At 38.6% G+C, this 19,580-nt stretch overlaps 1 protein-coding gene across 6 annotated transcripts in view; it reads left to right on the top strand.

The window, feature by feature from the left end:
- THRAP3 (thyroid hormone receptor associated protein 3) overlaps window positions 1–19,580 on the top strand; it is a 72,518-nt gene that overhangs the window by 8,601 nt on the left and 44,337 nt on the right. For 4 of the 6 annotated variants that reach the window (NM_001205565.1, XM_005204663.5, XM_024985960.2 and 1 more), the window contains exon 2: window positions 18,603–18,690. The exons of the other annotated variants lie outside the window; for them this stretch is intronic. The gene's annotated coding sequence lies outside the window, so the exon portion shown is untranslated. The remainder of the gene's footprint in view (window positions 1–18,602; window positions 18,691–19,580) is intronic. 6 annotated transcript variants of the gene reach the window in all.

Here is a 19,580-nt window from a genome sequence, read left to right as displayed (position 1 = left end):
TAACTTTGAATTAATTAAAATTAAATAGTATGGTTTTCATAGTAGCCGTGTTTTGGGTCATCAACAGCAGCAGAGTAGCATAGATATGGAATATTTTCCTCAGAAAGTCTCAGAAAGTTCTGTTGGGGAGCCTTGATTTCTTTTGTTTTTTTCATGTTTTTCTCAGCATTACTTCTGCATAAGATAGTTGGGGCCTTAGAGTAGTTGCAGTTCTTTCTCTTTATAGATTTTACAAAGAGTTTTGGGCTTTGGCTGTCTTTTATGCATCACCAATTTCATAATATTTAAACATTCTTTACTTCTTAGCCCACATGGGTTTGTTTAGAATGCAGAGGGAATACTATCTTTTAAACCTATTAAAGTTTCTGTTCCTCACTTAAAAAAAAAAGAGATGCTGATTGGGCTCTGCCGGGTGTTGGCTGTGGCGCTCGGGGTCTTCGCTCTTCATGGTGGTATGCAGGATCTCTTAGTTTTGGCGTGTGGGGTCTAGTTCTCTGAGCAGGGCTGGAACCCCAGCCCCCTGCGTTGGGAGCCTGGCGTTTTCGTCTTAGCCACTGGACCACTAGGGAAGTCCCTTTTCTTTACTTCAAAAACAACTAATCAGCAACTGGAATTGACATTGATTTTTTTTTTACTTTTAAAATCTTTTTTGTTTTTTTTTTTAGCTGTATTTATTTGGCTGCTTTGGGTCTTAGTTGCATCATGCAGGATCTTTTGTTGAGGCACACAGACTCTAGTTGTGGCTGGTGGGCTTAGTTGGACTACTTTTGTCAAATTAATTCTGTGACCATATAATTTACCTTTTTGAACCAGGATGCTATTGAGAGAGGGGATGCTATTAACACACTGCAACAGCAAGTGTAAACTGACTGTCTTAAGCAAACCTGGATATAAGGTCAACCTAAATATTAAGAATTTTTATATGTTGAGTTTTTTTCTAACTAAATGCTTTTTTAAACACTTTACATGTATTATCTCATTTAACCCTATACTTTACAAGGTAAGTGAAGGATTTCTTGTTTTATAGATGACAAAGTTGAATCATAAGAGATTAATTTAGGGAGAGAAGATTTGAACCTAGGTCTGACTCTAAACTTCCACTCTTGGCAGCTGCTGTATTGCTCAGAGTAAGGGTCCAAGGAGAAGATTCCGCAGTAAATTAGGAGAGTCCTCACTCAGACAGTAAAGCGTCTGCCTGCAGTGCCGGAGACCGGGGTTCAGTCCCTGGGTCAGGAAGATCCCCTGGAGAAGGAAATGGCATCCCACTTCAGTATTCTTGCCTGGAGAATTCCAGAGGAGGAGGAACCTGAACTACAGTCTGTGGGGTCGCAAAGAGTCAGACATGACTGAGAGACTTTCACTTTCACTTCACATAAGAAAACATCCATTTTGTTTTTGTCAGGCTTATTAGATCCAGAGTTAAATATTTAAATTTATTTTCAAGAATAAATGGACATGAATCCACAAGCTGAGACAGGCTTTTTCATTTGCCTTGCTGCAAATAAAATGACAAAATGTGTTTTGGAATAGATAATACTTGCCTAGCTTTTTAAAGACAATTTTATTTCTGTTTTGGCCATGCCTTGTGACTTGTGGAATTTCAGTTCCCCAACCAGGTATCGAACCTCGGCCTCTGGCAGTGAGAGGGCAGAGTCCTAATCACTGGGCTGCCAAGGAATTCCTTTGCCTAGTTTTTTGTATCTTTCTTTAAAATGAAAATATGCTTTCCTTCCTACCTTCTTTCGAGGGAATTACAGTATGTATATTTTGACATTAATATAAAGAATGCATGAAAAATTACATAATTCAGTATCTTATGCAACTTAGCATAGTCAGATACCATCATTTCTTTTATTGCTAAATGGTTATTAAATGGTTTGGATATGTAAAAGTTATGAAAATTCTGTCTCATGTAAGTTTAGGCACAGATGGAGTTAGGTTAGTGCTGTTTCGACAGTTGAGTGAACAGTGTTAGCTGAGTACTAAAAATTCTGAAATGTAATTGTTTTGAATGCTGTTTGAGTTTAGCCGTTGTATTATTAAACTCTTGGTTCAGAAGCAGTAGATCCAAAATTTATTAAAAGAATGATATAAAGTGTTACTGAACTATTGCAAGTGCTTTGTCATATCATTTATGATCTTTTAAAAATATATTTGAAATGTCTTCTCTTTGAGAGAAGGCAGGTTTTTTTTTTTTTTAACAAAAATTATGTATCTGACTGTTTCGGGTCTAGTTGCACGTGGAGTCTCCGTTGCGGTGCTAGGTCTCTGTTGCAGTGCGCAGGCTCAGCAGTTGGGGCTCAGGGCTTAGTTGCATCACAGCCTGTGGGATCTTAATTCCCTGACCAGGAATTGAACCTGAGTTCCCTGCATTGGAAGGCAGATTCTTAACTGCTGGACCCCAGGGAAGTTCTGAGAGAAGGCAACTTAATGAAAAAAGTATTAACATGGTTAGCCCAAAGAGTGGCTTCCTGATGAAATCTGATAACCTGCTCTGACCATTAATTTTCATACATGAGCCATGAATGTGAGTGAAAGATTAATTTTGAGGTTGTTGACTAAGGTATTGTTGTGGTTTTTAGGAGATAAAGATTTTATGTGCTGGTCAAAAGTATACGTTAGCTATAACTTGTATTACATACATGTATACACATATGTACGTGTGTGTGTGTGTGTGTATATATATTACACAGTATATATACATATATATATTACACAGTATATATATGTAATATACAGTATTAGAGTAATGTGTTATTCCATCTGGAATTTTGACCTTCCTCTTCTCACCTGATTTTATCATGATAACTAACCTAGAACTTCGAAGCTTCAAACAAGAAGTAGGAGGTGCTTTCTAAGGAGACCTTTGGTTTCCTTGTTCTGTATTAAATATCACTTGCAAGGCTGTAGGTATATGGACTTTGTTTTCGGTATTCATCTTCCTGCTGTTACTTCTTTGTGTGTAGGAAAACATTGTTCAGATAAAACCTTTTGGATGCATTATGTGTATAAAACTCAGCTTTACATATAGTAACTCTTGAATAATCTAGTTGCCTGTAGAAAATATTCACAACTTTTTCTTGAGTATATTTCTTTTTTTTTTGGTTGAGCTGCATGCAGGATCTTAGTTCTGCAACCAGGGACTGAACCCATGCTCCCTGCGTTTAGGAATCTTAATCACTCAGAGTCTTAACCACTAGGCCAGCAGGAAAGTCTCTTGGCTATATATTTCTTGATACAAGTTATATAGCATTTAGTGTGATTTTTTTTTTTTCCTTCTCCCTGAGTAGTCAGCACCTGAAATGGACCTAATGTGGGATTAAACAAAATCCTAGGGATTTAGCCTGATCTCTGTTTTGCATTGGACAGATATTTGTGTATCAGCTTAGTTTTTTTGAAGGTGATTCTGGAAATGGAAATATCTTTAAGGATTTAATTTGTTGTTTGGTGGTGGTTATGTAAGCATGTTACTGGGGGGAAAGGAAGGAGCCTTAATGAAGTGTAAAATGTTGATTTATTGAAGCAATTTGGGAAAATAAAGTTCTCATTGTTGAGCCTATCTGCTGTTATTTGTTCCTATCCAGCATTCTTGTTTTTATTTTTCAAACCACCTTTTTAGAATACAACATACACTGTGATTTGCATACATTAATTCATTTAATCCTTTGATAATTTTATTAGATCAATGCATCTGTTTTTTAGATGAGAATCAGTACCGTGTTCAAACCTTCACAATAGTGGAGTCAGGATTCTAATCCATGTCAGTCACATGATTGTAAAATTCTTACTCTTAACCGCTCTGCTTAAATTCATTGTACACTTTCTTTTTAAAGGATTATTTTATTCATTTTTGATAGCACCACGTGGCTTGCAGGGTCTTAGGGATTGAACCTGGGACCTCTGCAGTGGAAGCTTGGAGTCCTAACTACTGGACCGCCAGGGAATTACCCTTAATATATACTTTCATGTGCTTATTGTTCATTGTGGAGTTGTTTCTTTGATTTAATCTTAAAGAGCATTGCATTATAAGTCCTATTTCAGTCTTCTAAAGTTGTTTGCAAAAATCTAAATGTGTGTAGCTAAGAAGCTTGTGGGGGTATGTGCGAATGCTTGTACTTTTCTGTCACTATTATAGAGAATTACATCAGTCTTTTTTTTCCTCTGGAGAGGGACTGAGAAAGAAAGTCTGAAGTTGGCATAACTACAGTGTTCATTATACAGCATTTTTTCTTAAGCTTGTAAAGTATGCAATCTGAAGACATGCAAAAAGTGCAAAGAATAATACAACTGGTACCTGTGTATTTAAGAGCTCAGTTTAATAAATAAAGCTTTACCACCATAGCTGAGTCTTCTAGGACTGTTCTCTCCTCCTCCAGCCTCTCTTCTGACTTGGTGTTTATGACATCTACGCATTTTTCTAGATTTCTGTTAAAAATATGTGCTTCCCTAAACAAAATGTAGTATTGCTTTTTTCTGTTTTTAAATGTCATGTAAATTTTTTGATACCAGTTTATTTTTGTAACTTTTCTGTTTAGTCTTAATGTTTGTGGGATTCATTCATGGTGTGTGTGTTCTTTACTATTGTATTAGTATTCATTGTATGAATGTGCCACTTTTTACTTACCTGTTTTCTTGTTTATACTCAGCACTGCCAGGAATATTCTTGTATGTATTTTCTGTTTACTTGGGAAAATTTCTCTAGGGTTTACATCTGAAACTGAAATTGCTGGTTCATGGGTTGTGTACATCTTCACATTATTCTCCAGAGGGATTATACCGGTTTATACTTTCAGTGTATGTATTTCTGTTGCTGCACATCTTAATGCCACATGAAATTGTTAAACTTTAAGGTTTTTTGCCATTCTTGTGAGTATGAAATATTTTAGTCCTAAGTTGTAGTCATCTGATTAGTAGAGAAAATGAGTATCTTCTCAGAAGTATATTAGCCTATAGGTTTCTTTTTCAATTGTTCATTCTCTTATCCCACTTTATTTTTAGCACTTATCATCATTTGACATACAGTATGTAGTTGCTTGAGTGTGTGTTTTACCCCGCCAACCACAAGGTGAGAGACTGTATCCTTTTGTCAGTGTGGTATCTCTAGTGCCAAGCACAGTGCTGGCATATGGTAGGTGTTCAGTAATACTTACTAGATTAATCTTTTTTTACTTAAACAATTGAGTTTCTGCTTTTTAAAAAAACTGATTTGTAGAAGTTATTTAGAGTCTGGATTTTAATTTTTTGTTTATATGTATTGCAAATATATGTAGTTTTGTTTTCATTTCTTAAAGCATATAGACATGTTTATCAATCTTTACTTTTATGGTTTATACTTAAAATATCTTGTTTCAAATCCTCTACCTTGAATTCATACAAATATTTTCTTACATTTTTCTTTTTAAAGTTTTAAAACTTTTCACATTTAATGTTTGTTTATATATATATTTTTTTGTCCACTTGGTGTTTATTTTTGTAATGTGATATAGGGGTCTAATTTTATTTTTTCTGTATGATTGGTTTTAATTTTCATTAATATTCGGAATCTCAAGTCCTGACTTGTTTATGGGCTTTGTGTAATGGCCTTCATACTTTGTGTAGTAGTCTTAATACCTTTGTGCCAGGCTTAAAACTTTCTTAACTTTATGCATGAGAAATTGAAAAAATACCAGTGTAATCTAGAACCAGATTTCCAGGAAATAGAAAGCAGGATTGTTAAGTCAGGGGTGGCATTAGTCAAACAGCTTAATTAAATCTTTCAGAGTGAACTCTTCATTTATAGGAATCACTTTGACAGGTGACATAGTTCTCTTAGTAGGATTCGTGGTTATAGTAATCTATTTTCCTGGTTAAACTTAGGAATATAGAGCTAGTTCTGGTGAACACTTATAAGTGTTCTGGAAATAAGATGCATTTTGTGAGAAACTGTTTAGGAGTGGCTTGGTGGCCTTGAGATTTGGCATTTTGTGGGGAAAAGAGGCTTGCTATCCCTACAGGTGTTTGTAAATTGATGTTGGATTAATACCAGCAAATTTGCAAAGCAGTTGTGAGTTTATAAAGTTAGCAGAACCAGAATATATATGGGCATCTTGGGTAGATTTCCAAAATTGCTGATAAGATCATTTCTGAGTTTGCGCGAGAAGAAGTTTAATTCCGCAGTACTTGGGGAGGAGTTTAATTCCGCAGGACTCGGGGAGGAGTTTTGACCTTGGTGTCAAATCTGGTAGCTTCTTCTGGTTTGTAGTTTAAAAAAGAATACTAAGAAAGAAAGAAAATCTCTGAGGGTGAATTTACTTAGATTCTCCAGCGGGACATGATCATACCTGAATTTGATGCTTAAATAATGTCACAAATATTTGCAGCAGATGATTTAGGCATCACATTCAATCTCTCGTTGCTTGTTTACAGACGAGAGGAAACATGATCCATCTAGAAGTTGGTTATCCTGGTCAGTTGTGTGCTCAGTCATGTTTGAGTCTTTGCAGCCCCATGGACTGTAGCCTGCCGGGTTCCTCTGCCCGTGGAATTTTCTGGATGAAAATACTGCAGTGGGTTGCTGTTTCCTACTACAGGGGATCTTCCCGACTCAGGGATTGAACCTGCAGCTCTTGTGTCTCCTGCATTGGCAGGTGGATTCTTTGCCACTCACACACCATCCTGGTCTGTTGCTCTCTGCTAAATGGGTTGTTAATCAAATAAACTATTTTGGATAATTTTTTTTAGTAAAACTAAGCAGTTGTGGAAGATATGCTCTGAACGTACCATCCACTTATCCAACTCTAAAATTAAGAGTTTGGGGGGAATTCCTTGGAGGTCCAGTGGTTAGGATTCGGTGCTTTCATTACTGTGGCCCAGGTTCAGTCCCTGGTTGGGGAACTAAGATCTTGAAGCTGCATGGCAGGGCCAAAAAAATTAAAGTTGAATATTTGTTAATTGAAATTTCTTTCAAATAAACCTTCAATGGATTATTTATTTTTTGAAATTTCTTTTTGGCTATGGTGGGCCTTAGTTTCTGCTGGGGGTTTTCTGTAGTTGCGTTGAGTGGGGGCTACTCATAGCAGTGGCTTCTCTTGGTGGAGCACAGCCTCTAGGGTGTGGGGGCTCAGTAGTTGTGGCACACGGGCTTAGTCACCCTGCAGCATGTGGAACCTTCCTGGACCAGGTCTGTGTCCCCTGCATTGGCAAGCAAATTCTTAACCATTGGACCACCAGGGAAGTCCAGATTTATTCTTACTTAGCATCCCTCAGGCTTCTAGTAGAGTATGTTTTAGTCGAATAATAAGACTATTTAGGAAAGATGGCTTTCATAAAACACACTGAAATTTTTTTATCTCCCCCCTGCTCCCCGTCCCAGATAATAAGTAAAGTAAGTGAGTTGCTCAGTTTCCAACTCTTTGTGACAGCCCCCCTCGGCCCCTCTGTCCATGGAATCCTCCAGGCAAGAATATTGGAGTGGGTAGCCATTCCCTTCTCCAGGGGATCTTCCTGACACAGGGATTGAATCCAGGTTGCTTGCGTTTCGGGCAAATTCTTCACTGTCTGAGCCACCAGGGAAGCTCAGATAATAAGTAACTGGGAAGAAAAATAAGAAATTAGAGCAGACAGGATGAAATTTATAGTTTAAGGTTCTTTAACAGATACAGGGTAGCATGATAATGTGAAAAGAACTGGAACATACCGAGAGCCACGGGCCTTTAGCTCTAGTATTGCCTCACCTTCGTGGGCAGATCTCCCTTTTTCTGGGTTTAATTTTCCTCTGTAAAGACTAGGGTTATTGTACTAGATAATGATCTCTATGTGTGCTTCCAGTTCTTAATGCTCTGTGACTCTAAATCTGATACACTCCTAGGTCAGATTGGAGTGGACCATGGTCTCTTAATCACAGGACTCTCGCTCTTTGATTAAATCTAGCTATAGACTGCCTCAGGTACATGCCCACTAACTACATGGTCTGATGATAATGCTCTCTTCTCTTAGACTCTTAAGTCACAATTGTTAACTTTTTTTTTTTTTTTTTAACAAATAACTGTTTTAGTAATAGTTAGAAATAAGTCATGAAAGTTATAAACATAGGTTGGAAGTGTTATCAGCACCAGGGTCTTGGCAGAATAATGATAATACTGAGCAGAGGGAAACTGCTCTGTTGTGTTATAAGTACATGAAAGGAAGCAAGTTTTTTGATTTATCTTTGTGCTTTCCACAGCGCCCAGTGAAGGATATTAACAATTACCTATTAAAAAATTATATATTACTACTATGCACTGTACTATGATTTAGATGTTTTTCTCATTTAATCACTACAGTAGCTTATGAGATAGTGTTGCCCTTATTTTATAGATCAGGAAACTCAGACTTAAAAAAGTCAAAGTGCTTTAAACTAGTTTTTACAAGACACCAGAGCCTGTGCTCTTTCTTGCCTCAACATGCTGCCTAGCAAAGACAATATCCATCGGGTACACTCAGTGAATGTTAACTCAGTGAAGTGTACTTGTGGAATGTTTTATGTTCATTGTTTTGGATCTTTATATTAGTGTTTTAATTTAGTTTTAATTTGGTTTGTGCTGCATGGCATGCAAAATCTTAGTTTCCCAACCAGGGTTTGGACCCATGCCATGTGAGTCCTAACCACTGGATCACCAGTGACTTTCCCCGTTAGTATTTTTAGAGGTGGCAGTGGTAAAGAATCGCCTGCCAATGCAGGAGATGCAAAATGACCCAAGATGCCAGTTTGATCCCTGAGTTTTTAGAAATATCAGTATTTTTAGAACAGAGTAATAGCCAGTTGTAATAGATCAACTGAGTATCTTACTAGTGAAAGTGAAGTCGCTCAGTCGTGTCCGACTCTTTGGGACCCCATGGACTGTAGCCTACCAGGCTCCTCCGTCCATGGAATTTTCCAGGCAAGAGTACTGGAGTGGGTTGCCATTTCCTTCTCCAGGGGATCTTCCCAACCCAGGGATCGAACCCGGGTCTCCCGCACTGCAGACAGACGCTTTACCATCTGAGCCACCGGAGAAGCCCTTACTAGTAGGACATCCTTAAGGCAAGGCAACATGTATGTGGTTGGTTGTTGTGTTCCAAAATAGAAAAATTAAACCTGAGAGGGGGACTAGAAGTCGAGGATAGAGAGGGTAGAAATTAGGAAGGGGACTTCTTTTCATTATGTATTCTTGTAGAATTTGAAATTTTTACTGTGCATGTATTACTGAAATGAAAAAACTTGGTAAAAAGAAGAATTAAACATGCAGTTTGCTCAGGCAAATGATTCTGCACATTTTCGCCCTTTTAAAAACTGTATTTGCTGCAACATGGATGAACCTTGAAGACACATTAGGTGACATGTTAGATATAAAGGACAGCACTGTGTGATGCCACTTGGATAAGATACCTGGAGTAGTCAGCTTTCACAGAGACAGTGCTGATAGAATGGTGGTGGGGTGTGTTACTTTTTAAGTGGGTACACAGTTTGTTTTGCAAGATGGAAAAGCTCTGGAGATGGACACTGCTGGTGCTCACATAACAATGAATGTTCTGAATGCCACAGGTGTGTTTTGTGTCATGTATATTTTACCATAGTAAAAAGCCACATTATATAAATAATATGTACTCATTTATTTGTCATTCAACACTGGGGATACAAAAAGGAATTTAATCAAGTACTTGCCCTCAAGAGTAAAATAGTCTAGTAAGTAGTACATGATTAGTATTATTATTTTTCAAGGAAATAGAGGCTGAAGTTGTAAGGAAATGGTGAAAGCTTATAAAAAGTTATGATAAAGAAGTTCTAGAAAAGTAGATGTTATTTTTCCAACAGTCTTACATGCTGGATAAGCCAGAGCATTCAGAGGAGATATTATTTTGCCCTGAGGCACTTTTGCATAGCCCGAGAACAAGATTTTAAAAACCACCTGTCTGGGTCGGAACTGTCGGGCGCGCAGATGGCATGTTGATGACTCTCCGCTCTTGTAAATTGAGAACCTGGGGCACAGGATACTGCTGTCATTCAGGGGTCATGCTCATTCAGCCTGGAATCAAGTATAGGTTTGGGTTTCTTTCCAGAGTGGTCTGTGTCTTTACAAGATTTTGAAGATGTATGTGTCTTATATTCTGAGTCTGCCATAAATCCAAATTCTGAATTATCAGGAGAATGTAATTGTTTAACAACCATGTGACTACCCATACCAGCTAGTTGAAGTCTTGTCTATTAACTGTCACCTTGATATTGCCCTGACTAGTATTTTATAATGAGTACTGATGGTGTGCTAATAAGTACTAGTAACTTTATGCATATTAATTTATTCTATTTTTATAACCCCTTATAGTAAGAGAGCTTCCCTTGTGGCTCAGCTGGTAAAGAATCCACCTGCAATGTGGGACCTGGGTTTGATCCCTGGGTTGGGAACATCCCCTGGAGAAGGGAATGGCTACCCACTCAGTATTCTGGCCTGGAGAATTCCATGGACTGTATAGCCCATGGGGTCGCGAAGAGTCAGACATGACTGAGTGACCTTCACTTCACTTCACTTAGAGTAGGAACCAGCTTTACAGATAACAGAGATGGTGAGATTTAATTAAGAAGCTTATCACGGATCTCAGAGTTACTAGTTGGTTGTGTGAAAATCAGTATCTAGGCAGTCTGGTTTTAGAGCGTGTGTCTTTTATTACGGGATTCCCTGGTGGGTCAGAGTTACAGAGTCTGCCTGCAGTGTGGGAGATCTGAGTTCAATCCCTGGGTTGGGAAGATGGAGAAGAAAATGGCAACCCATTCCAGTATTCTTGCCTGGGAAATCCCATGGACTGAGGAGCCTGGCGGGCTACAGTCCATAGGGTCGCAGAGTCAGACATGACTGAGCGACTTCACTTTCTTTTCTTTTCTTTTGTTATTGGTTGCTGTTATTGTTCAGTCGTGTCCAGCTCTTTGCCACCCCATCAACTGCAGCACGCCAGGCTTCTCTGTCCTCCAGTATTTCCTGGAATTTGCTTAAATTCATGTCCACTGAGTTTGTTGGTTAGTGCTTTGCAAATTGCTCTAGGTTGATTGATTGCTAATTTTATTTGCATTATTGTACGTTGTTAGACATAGTATTTTAAAAAGTGACATATTCTACCATTTGAGACCTTGTGGTTGTGAGAACTACTGTTTATTAAGGGTTTATTCTTATTTGGGCATTTGCAATAAATGACTGTTAGACAATTAGGTAAATTGAATACAGTTTTTATAATACAGTTGTGTTAGTGAGAAGAATGGATTCTTTTGGGGGGATAGCACTTCCTTTTATTGGGGTCCAAAATTAACCCATCAAAATTGGTGGCAAATGTTCATCTGTAAATGATGAAACATGTAGTGAGAGTTTACATATGTCATCTTTGACAGTTCCTTTTCACAGAGATAGGTCCTGCCAAATACTAATAATAACCTATGAGTATATGATTTTAATTGAGCATATTTTTTACTTGGAAAGCATTTATAGAATTCTGTTAGATTGTTTTCTTGATATTTGCTTTTTAGGCCCCCCCCCCCCCCATTACACTGCACATTAATCATTTCCAACTGAAGATTAAATGTAAGCATCTCAGTTGCATTTAAGTGGATTTTGAAATACAAATATTTCCTTTGCACTTCTATTAAAGAAATATACTGAAATGTAGCTTGAGCTAAGAAAATAGATCTGCTTCAAATTTGTATGGGAATGAAGATTTTGCTTGTTTTGAGTTTTGCTAGTACAGGAAGTGAAGAAAGTAACATTACTTGTGATTCAAACAAATGTTCAGTGTAATTTGCTGTAGTATGTTTTCCTTTGAAGTGCTGTTTTGTTAATTTTCAAGTGGATTTATTAAGAAATGTTATTAAATTTGCAGCAAAAGTTAATTTCAAAAGCCATTAACTATCCATTAATGGTGTTTAATGGTGATTCTTCAGAAAAATTCACAAAATCAGTTTTGAGCTTAAAAAATTGCAATGAATTTTACTGCTGCTAAGCCATTTAACTGCTGTTTGGTAGGGCAAGTCAGACATCATGTATTTCTGACAGAAATTCATAGAACTGATGATGGTTAAGTCTGCAGAAGTGGACTGAGAGGGAATGAAAGTCACTCTTGTCAATACTGGATCAGTAGCACATGAGAGATTTTTTTGAGTACCTGCTGATGAGCAGTACAGTAAATAAACCATAAGCTTTAAATACTTTATAATCAATATTTCTGTACATCTTAGCATATTCACGTTCAGACTATATTGAATTAATGTTCTCTCAACTTTTTGGAAAGCAATGGCACCCCACTCCAGTACTCTTGCCTGGAAAATCCCATGGACAGAGGGGCCTGGTGGGCTGCAGTCCATGGGGTTGCGAAGAGTCGGACACGACTGAGCGACTTCACTTTCACTTTTCACTTTCATGCATTGGAGAAGGAAATGGCAACCTACTCCAGTGTTCTTGCCTGGAGAATCCCAGGGATGGGGGAGCCTGGCGGGCTGCCGTCTATGGGGTCACACAGAGTCGGACACGACTGAAGCAACTTAGCAGCAACTTTTGGAAAAGATTTTCACCAGAAATTGTTCCATACAGTTGTCCAGTGTGTAGTCGCTTGAAACTCATCACTGACTTCACTAAACCACTGAGTAAGGATCAGTAATATCTCTTGAATCATAAAGAGCCATGAAACACCACCAAGAATCATTTGGGTTTTTTGAAAATAAATTTTTATTTTTGAACAGTTTGATTTACAGTCTGGGAAAATAGAGTATGTTCCCATGTATACCCCATTTAACACCTTTTTTCTGTAAACACCTGTTGCCCCTGTTAACACCTACTAACATTAGTGTGGTACATTGCTCGCAACTGATGAACTGATACTGGTACATTCTTATTAACTGAAGTCCGTACTTGAGTTTTCTTAGTTTTTATCTAATGTACTTTTCCTGTTCCACATTCTCATTTAGGATATACATTAAGTTGTCATGTCTCCTTAGGTTTCTCTTGGCTGTGACAGTTTCTCACACATTTTTTGATTTTTGGTGATCTTAACAGCTTTGAGGATTGCTGGTTAGCAGTATTATAGAATGTCCCTCAGTTTGGATTTGTCTAATGTTTTTCTCATGAGTAGACTAATGTTATGGATTTTGGGGAGAAAGACCAGAGAGGTAAAGTGCCATGTCATATTAAGGAGTACGTGCTATCAATGTGACTTCTTGTTAACCTTAATTATCGGATTATGTTTCTCAAGTATAAATTACTCCCTTTCCTTCCATAATGTACACCGAAAGAAAATATCTAGACACACTCACCTCCACTTGAGTGGAGAGTTATATTCCACCTCCTTGAGGGTGACTTGAGTATATTAGTATGGATCCATGGGTATTTTTTGTTATAATCCAGTACTTAATTTTGTTACAGTTTTTCTGATTGTTACTATTGAGAGCTCTTTCAGTTGGACAGGAGCATCCTTTTGACATACCACCTTTATTGTCTGCAGTGTTGCTTTTTTGTTATTGTTCAGCACTTCTTTGTTTTCTGGCACTGTAAGGTACTCCCAAGCTCATGCTGTGTATCCCTTCCCCCAACCCTAGATTCAGCCATTTCTCCAAGGAGTCCTGGTTTCTCTTATTGGAGAATGTATTAGAATTCAAGATCTGGGTCCTGGAGGGTAGTTGCTTCTCAGCTGACAATGCAAGAAATATATCTATACTAATACATATATTCTGTATACTTATAGAAATATCTGTAAGTATTTGATATTTCTATATATATCAGTTTTTATCTATAAGCATGAATACTGATACCTCCAACTCTAATCCAGTACCTCATTGATCATTGTAGTCTTTGCCTCTTTTATGTTTAACCTCCCACTTCCAGCAGTGTGAATCTTGACTGTCACCATCTGCCATGCATTTACTCATTAGTTCCAGTATACATGTATGTAGTAGTTTCAGGATTGTTAACCTGTACCCTTGAACAGCTATGACAAACCTAGACAGTGTATTAAAAAGCAGAGACATTACTTTGCCGACAAAGATCTGTCTAGTCAAAGCTATGGTTTTCCCAGTAGTCATGTATGGATGTGAGAGTTGGACCATAAAGAAAGCTGAGCCCCGAAGAGTTGATGCTTTTTTTTTTTTTTTTTTTTGAGTTGATGCTTTTGAACTGTGGTGTTGGAGAAGACTCTTGAGGGTCCCTTGGACTGCAAGGAGATCAAACTAGTCAATCCTAAAGGAAATCAGTCCTGAATATTCACTGGAAGGAGTGATGCTGAAGCTGAATCTCCAGTATTTTGGCCATCTGATGTGAAGAACTGACTCATCAGTAAAGACCCTGATGCTGGGAAAGATTGAGGGCAGGAGGAGAGAGGGATGACAGAGGATGAAATGGTTGGATGGCATCACGGACTCAGTGGACTTGAGTTTGAGCAAGCTCCAGGAGTTGGTGATGGACAGGGAATCCTGGTGCACTGCAGTCTAAGGGGGTTACAAAGAATCACACACGACTGAACAACTAAACTGAACTGAACCTTTTAACAGGAGCTTCCCAGGTGACACTGGTGGCAAAGAACCCGCCTGCCAGTGCAGGAGACAGAAGAGACATGGGTTTGATCCTTGGTTTGGGAAGATTGCCTGGAGGAGGCATGATAACCTACTCCAGTATTCTTGCCTGAAGAATCCCATGGACAGAGGAGCCTGGTGGGCTATGATCCATAGAGTCACAGAGTCAGACACAACTGAAGTGACTTTGCATGCACATATGCACCCTCTAACAACTTGACAACTGGAATAGTTTTAACAGCTGGAATACAGTGGTTATATGGAGTTCTTTTTGCTTTTTATCTTGTTTCTGTTGCCCTTATTTCCATAGTTGCATAGGTGAGCACCTTTCCCCTCCATCTGCCCTATTTTTTAATTGACTACTTATATTGCTCCTGTTGTCCTCAACCCTTCAAACCAAAAGGCTAATAGTCTTTAAGTTCATTTTCTGTAGACACATTTCTTAGGCTGCTGCAGTGAAACATGACTTAATTAACTCACTATAATTAAATGACTTTCCTCCTTATGCTAATAGGTATAATACTCAGAAACTTATTTTGGTTGTATAACCTTTATTTTTTTGATTTTATAAAGATTTTCTGGGACTTCCCTGGTGGTCCAGTGGCTGAGACTCTGAGCTCCCAGTGCAGGGGGCCCAGGTTCAATCCCTGGTCGGGGAGCTAGATCCCACATGCTACAACTAAGACCCAGAGCAACCAAATAAATAAATAAAATTTAAAAAAAAAAAAAAAAGATTTTCTGTTGTGATAAGGTACTCTGTTTTAAATTAAAATATTTTTTTCCAGCAATTGGTTTCCTGTGAATTGGGAATATTATGGGAGTACTTAGTTTGGTAATGCCAACTCTTGTATTCTTGGCACAGCTATGATGTCATTTCATAATAAACACAGAGTGTTGCCATCTAATTGTATTTAAAAAAGCACCCACACTCCACACTGGGTCTTAAATGGGTAACATTCAAAGTCCATTTTTCTTTTGTTTTGACATGTGATACATGCTGGTAATTGAATAGTAATAAAATGTGATATGACAGAATACATGGTACTTGAAATGCTTTTTAGGGACAGTTATTTCACCAGAATTTGTAGCAGCGCTAAGTGGTGAGGCCTCTGCTTATAGTCACTTTTGCACCTATTCTGCTGCTGTATATTATGAAGGATGAATGTGGCTGTGTTCCAGTAAAGCTGTTCATACATACTGAAATTGGAATTTCATAGAATTTTCACATGTCATAAAATACTTTGATATTTTTCTACCATTAAAAAAAAAGTAGAAATTGGGGAGTTCCCTGGAGGTCCAGTGGTTAAGACTTCATGCTTTCACTGCAGTGGCCTGGGGTTCGATCTCTGGTTGAGCAACAGCATATTAAAAAGCAGAGACATAACTTTACCGACAAAGATCCGTATAGATCTATGATCTGTAAATCGGTATAGATCTAAATGACATATAGATGAAAGCTATAGTTTTTCCTGTAGTCGTGTGGATGTGAGAGTTGGACCATAAAGAAAGCTGAGCCCTGAAGAATTGATGCTTTTGAACTGTGGTGTTGGAGAAGACTCTTGAGAGTCCCTTGGACTGCAAGGAGATCCAACCAGTCCATCCTAAAGGAAATTAGTCTTGAATATTCATTGGAAGGACTGAAACTCCAATACTTGGGCCACCTGATGCGAAGAACTGACTCATCAGAAAAGACCCAGATGCTGGGAACGATTGAAGGCAGGAGAAGGGGATGACAGAGGGTGAGGTGGTTGGATGGCATCACTGACTGAATGGACATGAGTTTGAGCAAGCTCCAGGAGTTGGTGATGGACAGGGAAGCCTGGCCTGCTGCATGCAGTCCATGGGGTCGCAGAGAGTCGGACGCGACCGAGCAACTGAACTGAACTGAGCAACTAAGATCCTACAAGAAGTTCTGGCTGCCAAAAAAGAAAATGTAGAAACTGTTCTTAATGAATGTACAAAAACAGGTTGAGCTTTTTGACATCATTTGCTCAACTCCCTAGCATAGAAGACCCTGTATGCTGGACATGGTTGGCAGTATTAGCCTTTCTCTTCAAAACCATTCATAGTAAATTCACCAGTCTTGGATTCAGTCTTGGTGTGCCTGCTTGAAAGCAGAGAAGCTACTTGGAGCAAGACATTGCACAGTTCTCTGTAGTAAAACCCTAAAGGGTTATTTGCCTAGCTGTCATAATCTTATCAGTTCTAGTATTTTTTTTTTTTCCTTTAAATTGGGAAGTGGCTAAGATTAAATTTTGTCTACTTTAATTAAAATTGACTACTTTGGGTTAACTTGAATAGAACACAGGGTCCTCTTTTGTTCACTTTTATTCAATTTGCTTTTGAAACTAGAACACATTATTAGAGATGGAGAGAGGAGAGAGAGTGTGTTAACTGGTTAGAATGTAAAGAGGTAGATGTATTGGAATAGTTCTTTAATCAGTGCACTGTAAGCAGTTCCCAGTTTTGTAGGAGTCATCAGGGATTCCCTCAAGCTGACTCTTGTGAGCCCCTGTGCCCCTGCATTTAGAAGCAGGGAAAGAGGTTCCGGTTGATGTAATCTAGGATGAACTCCCAGAATGACCTGCAAGAATATATATAAAAGTATTTTGAAAGAATGAGTTCTCGTAAGTGCTGTGGTTTTGCTGTTTATCAACTAAGTAAATATAGACCAACATTGTCATTAATTTGCTAAATGGCCCCACTGAATAGTAATTTCTTCTGGTAACTCTTATCCTATTAGTTTTAACAGGTTTTTGTTGCCGCTTTGTAATGTTAATTATCTGATAACCTTTGGTACAGGTCAAGAGTTTATTGCTTGTGTATTCAGTTTACTCAGCAGACACATAGCAGTGTTAGGTAATAGACTTTGCAGCCCTGTGAGTATTAACAGACATAATGATATGCTTGTCTAGGGTAACGCCAAGAAACAGTACCTGACCCAGCCTAGGTGAGCCCAGGACAGCTTGCTGGGGATAGAGACCCTCCTAAGAATGAGTTTGGTTGAGAGGGTAGGAGGCTCTTGGCTGAGGGCCTGACACCTACTGAGAGACTAGCTTAAGGAAACGCATTCCTTTCTTTCCTAGCTAAATAAGTAAGGCTTCAGCTATGTGCAAACCACAGGTTTCAGAGAGAGCTAAGGTGGGTATCCTTGATTGAATAAATGAATAAGTGAAAAAAGAAAAGGTTAATGTCAAGATTGCATCTTCAGATTATTTAATTCTTGGGTGCCTTCTTACTCTGGGCTTCCCAGGTAGGGCTAGTGGGAAAGAACCTGCCTGCCAGTGCAGGAGATATAAGAGACGTGGGTTCGATCCCTGGGTTGGGAACATCCCCTGGAGGAGAGCATGGCAGATCACTCTAGTATTCTTGCCTGGAGAATCCCATGGACAGAGGAGCTGACAGGCTGTGGTCCATAGGGTCGCAAAGATTCAGACACGACTGAGGCAACTTGGCATGCTTTACAGGATTTTGAATGAATGATAGACTAGGAGTGAGCATGTTAACTACATATTGAGTTTGCTGATGTTGGAACTTTGTTTTTCTGTTTGGTATAATGCTGCATCGCTTTGATACGTGGCCATGTTAATGTTTAGATCAGGAAATACTTAAACACTTGGATCTGAAAGGTTTTCTTGTGCTTTAAGGGATGAATGTGGGGAGTTGTTTTAACTTGAAGTGTATTTATCAGTAGTTCAGCCTACTTGAAGGTTTTTGTTTAAAGCATCTAATTCTTCTAAAGTTCTTCTCCAAGTTGAATTATGGAGTTTGCACATTCAGCCTATATAATGCAGGCTGCCAGTGAAAGGTATCAGATTACAAGAGGAAGGTTTTAGCTTTCCCTACTGCAGCCTTACTGTAAGGAGGTGGGGTGAATGAAAATGAGTTTAGGAGACAGACAGAGACCCTCAAGCCAGTATACTTTGAGAGAGAATCCTGTGTCCACTTGAAATGAAGTTGAGAGCTAAAGGAGAGTTTCTGCTTATAGATTCCAGGCATCTGTATTTCAAGGTGCAGTCTGCGAGGTTTGGCTAGCTATTTTATCACTGCTTATTTCTTCTCATTTCAGAGTTGTATTCTGACTTGGTAATTTGGAGAAGCCAGTGGCACTTCATCTGTCTGGGGTGTGCTGCAAGTCAAATCATTGTTCAGATAAGGTAAATGCATGATGGTAAAAGGAACTAATAGTAATTTTTGTGCCTTCTAAAACCAGTCTTATGCTTTTTATCCAGAAGATCCCTTTTGAGTTTTTAAATAACATGTTTATTCACTTGGACGTATTAAAAAAGATCAGCCATAAACTTGACACATATATAGTCACTGTTAATAGTTTGGGGAACAGACTCTTTTTATGCATATGTTACTCGGATATGTGTAATCAAAATTGGAGTTGTGCTTTTTTGTCTGGTTCTTGTTCTAACATTCTGTTTGCAATTTTAAATGACTCACGATATTTTACCATTGATGTTCCATATAATTTATGTAACTAGTTCCTTTTTGGTAAACATTTTAGGCTTTTCTCTCAGGTTTCCATGTCTTAGATAACTATGTGACGAACATGAATAAATTCATGTATATAGTAGATTTCCCCCCATAGTATACTTTGTTTTCTTAAATTTTAAAAAGCATTTTATATATTTATTTCTCTTTTTGTTTCTCTTTTTTAATTAATATGTGTAGGAAAATCCGGTACATAGTTATGTCAGACCCTCAGCTCCACAGGGCCTTTTTGGTTTTTAGTTGCAGCGTGTAAACTCTGAGTTGCAGCATGTGGGATCTAGTTCCCTGATCAGGGATCAAACTCCAGGCCCCTTGCATTGGGAGTGCAGAGGCTTAGCTGCTGGCCTACCAGGAAAGTCCCTTCATAAAGCATTTGATGAAAAACAAGCCCTCCCACCCCCTTCCCAGTCCCTCAGATCAGATCAGATCAGATCAGATCAGTTGCTCACTCGTGTCCGACTCTTTGTGACCCCGTGAATCGCAGCACGCCAGGCCTCCCTGTCCAGCACCAACTCCCGGAGTTCATTCAGACTCACGTCCATCGAGT

This window comes from Bos taurus, chromosome 3 (genome assembly GCF_002263795.3).
Source record: "Bos taurus isolate L1 Dominette 01449 registration number 42190680 breed Hereford chromosome 3, ARS-UCD2.0, whole genome shotgun sequence".
Taxonomy (NCBI): Eukaryota; Metazoa; Chordata; class Mammalia; order Artiodactyla; family Bovidae; genus Bos; species Bos taurus.
The sequence above is the reverse complement of the archived record's forward strand: the minus strand, read 5'-3'. Positions and strand labels throughout refer to the sequence as shown.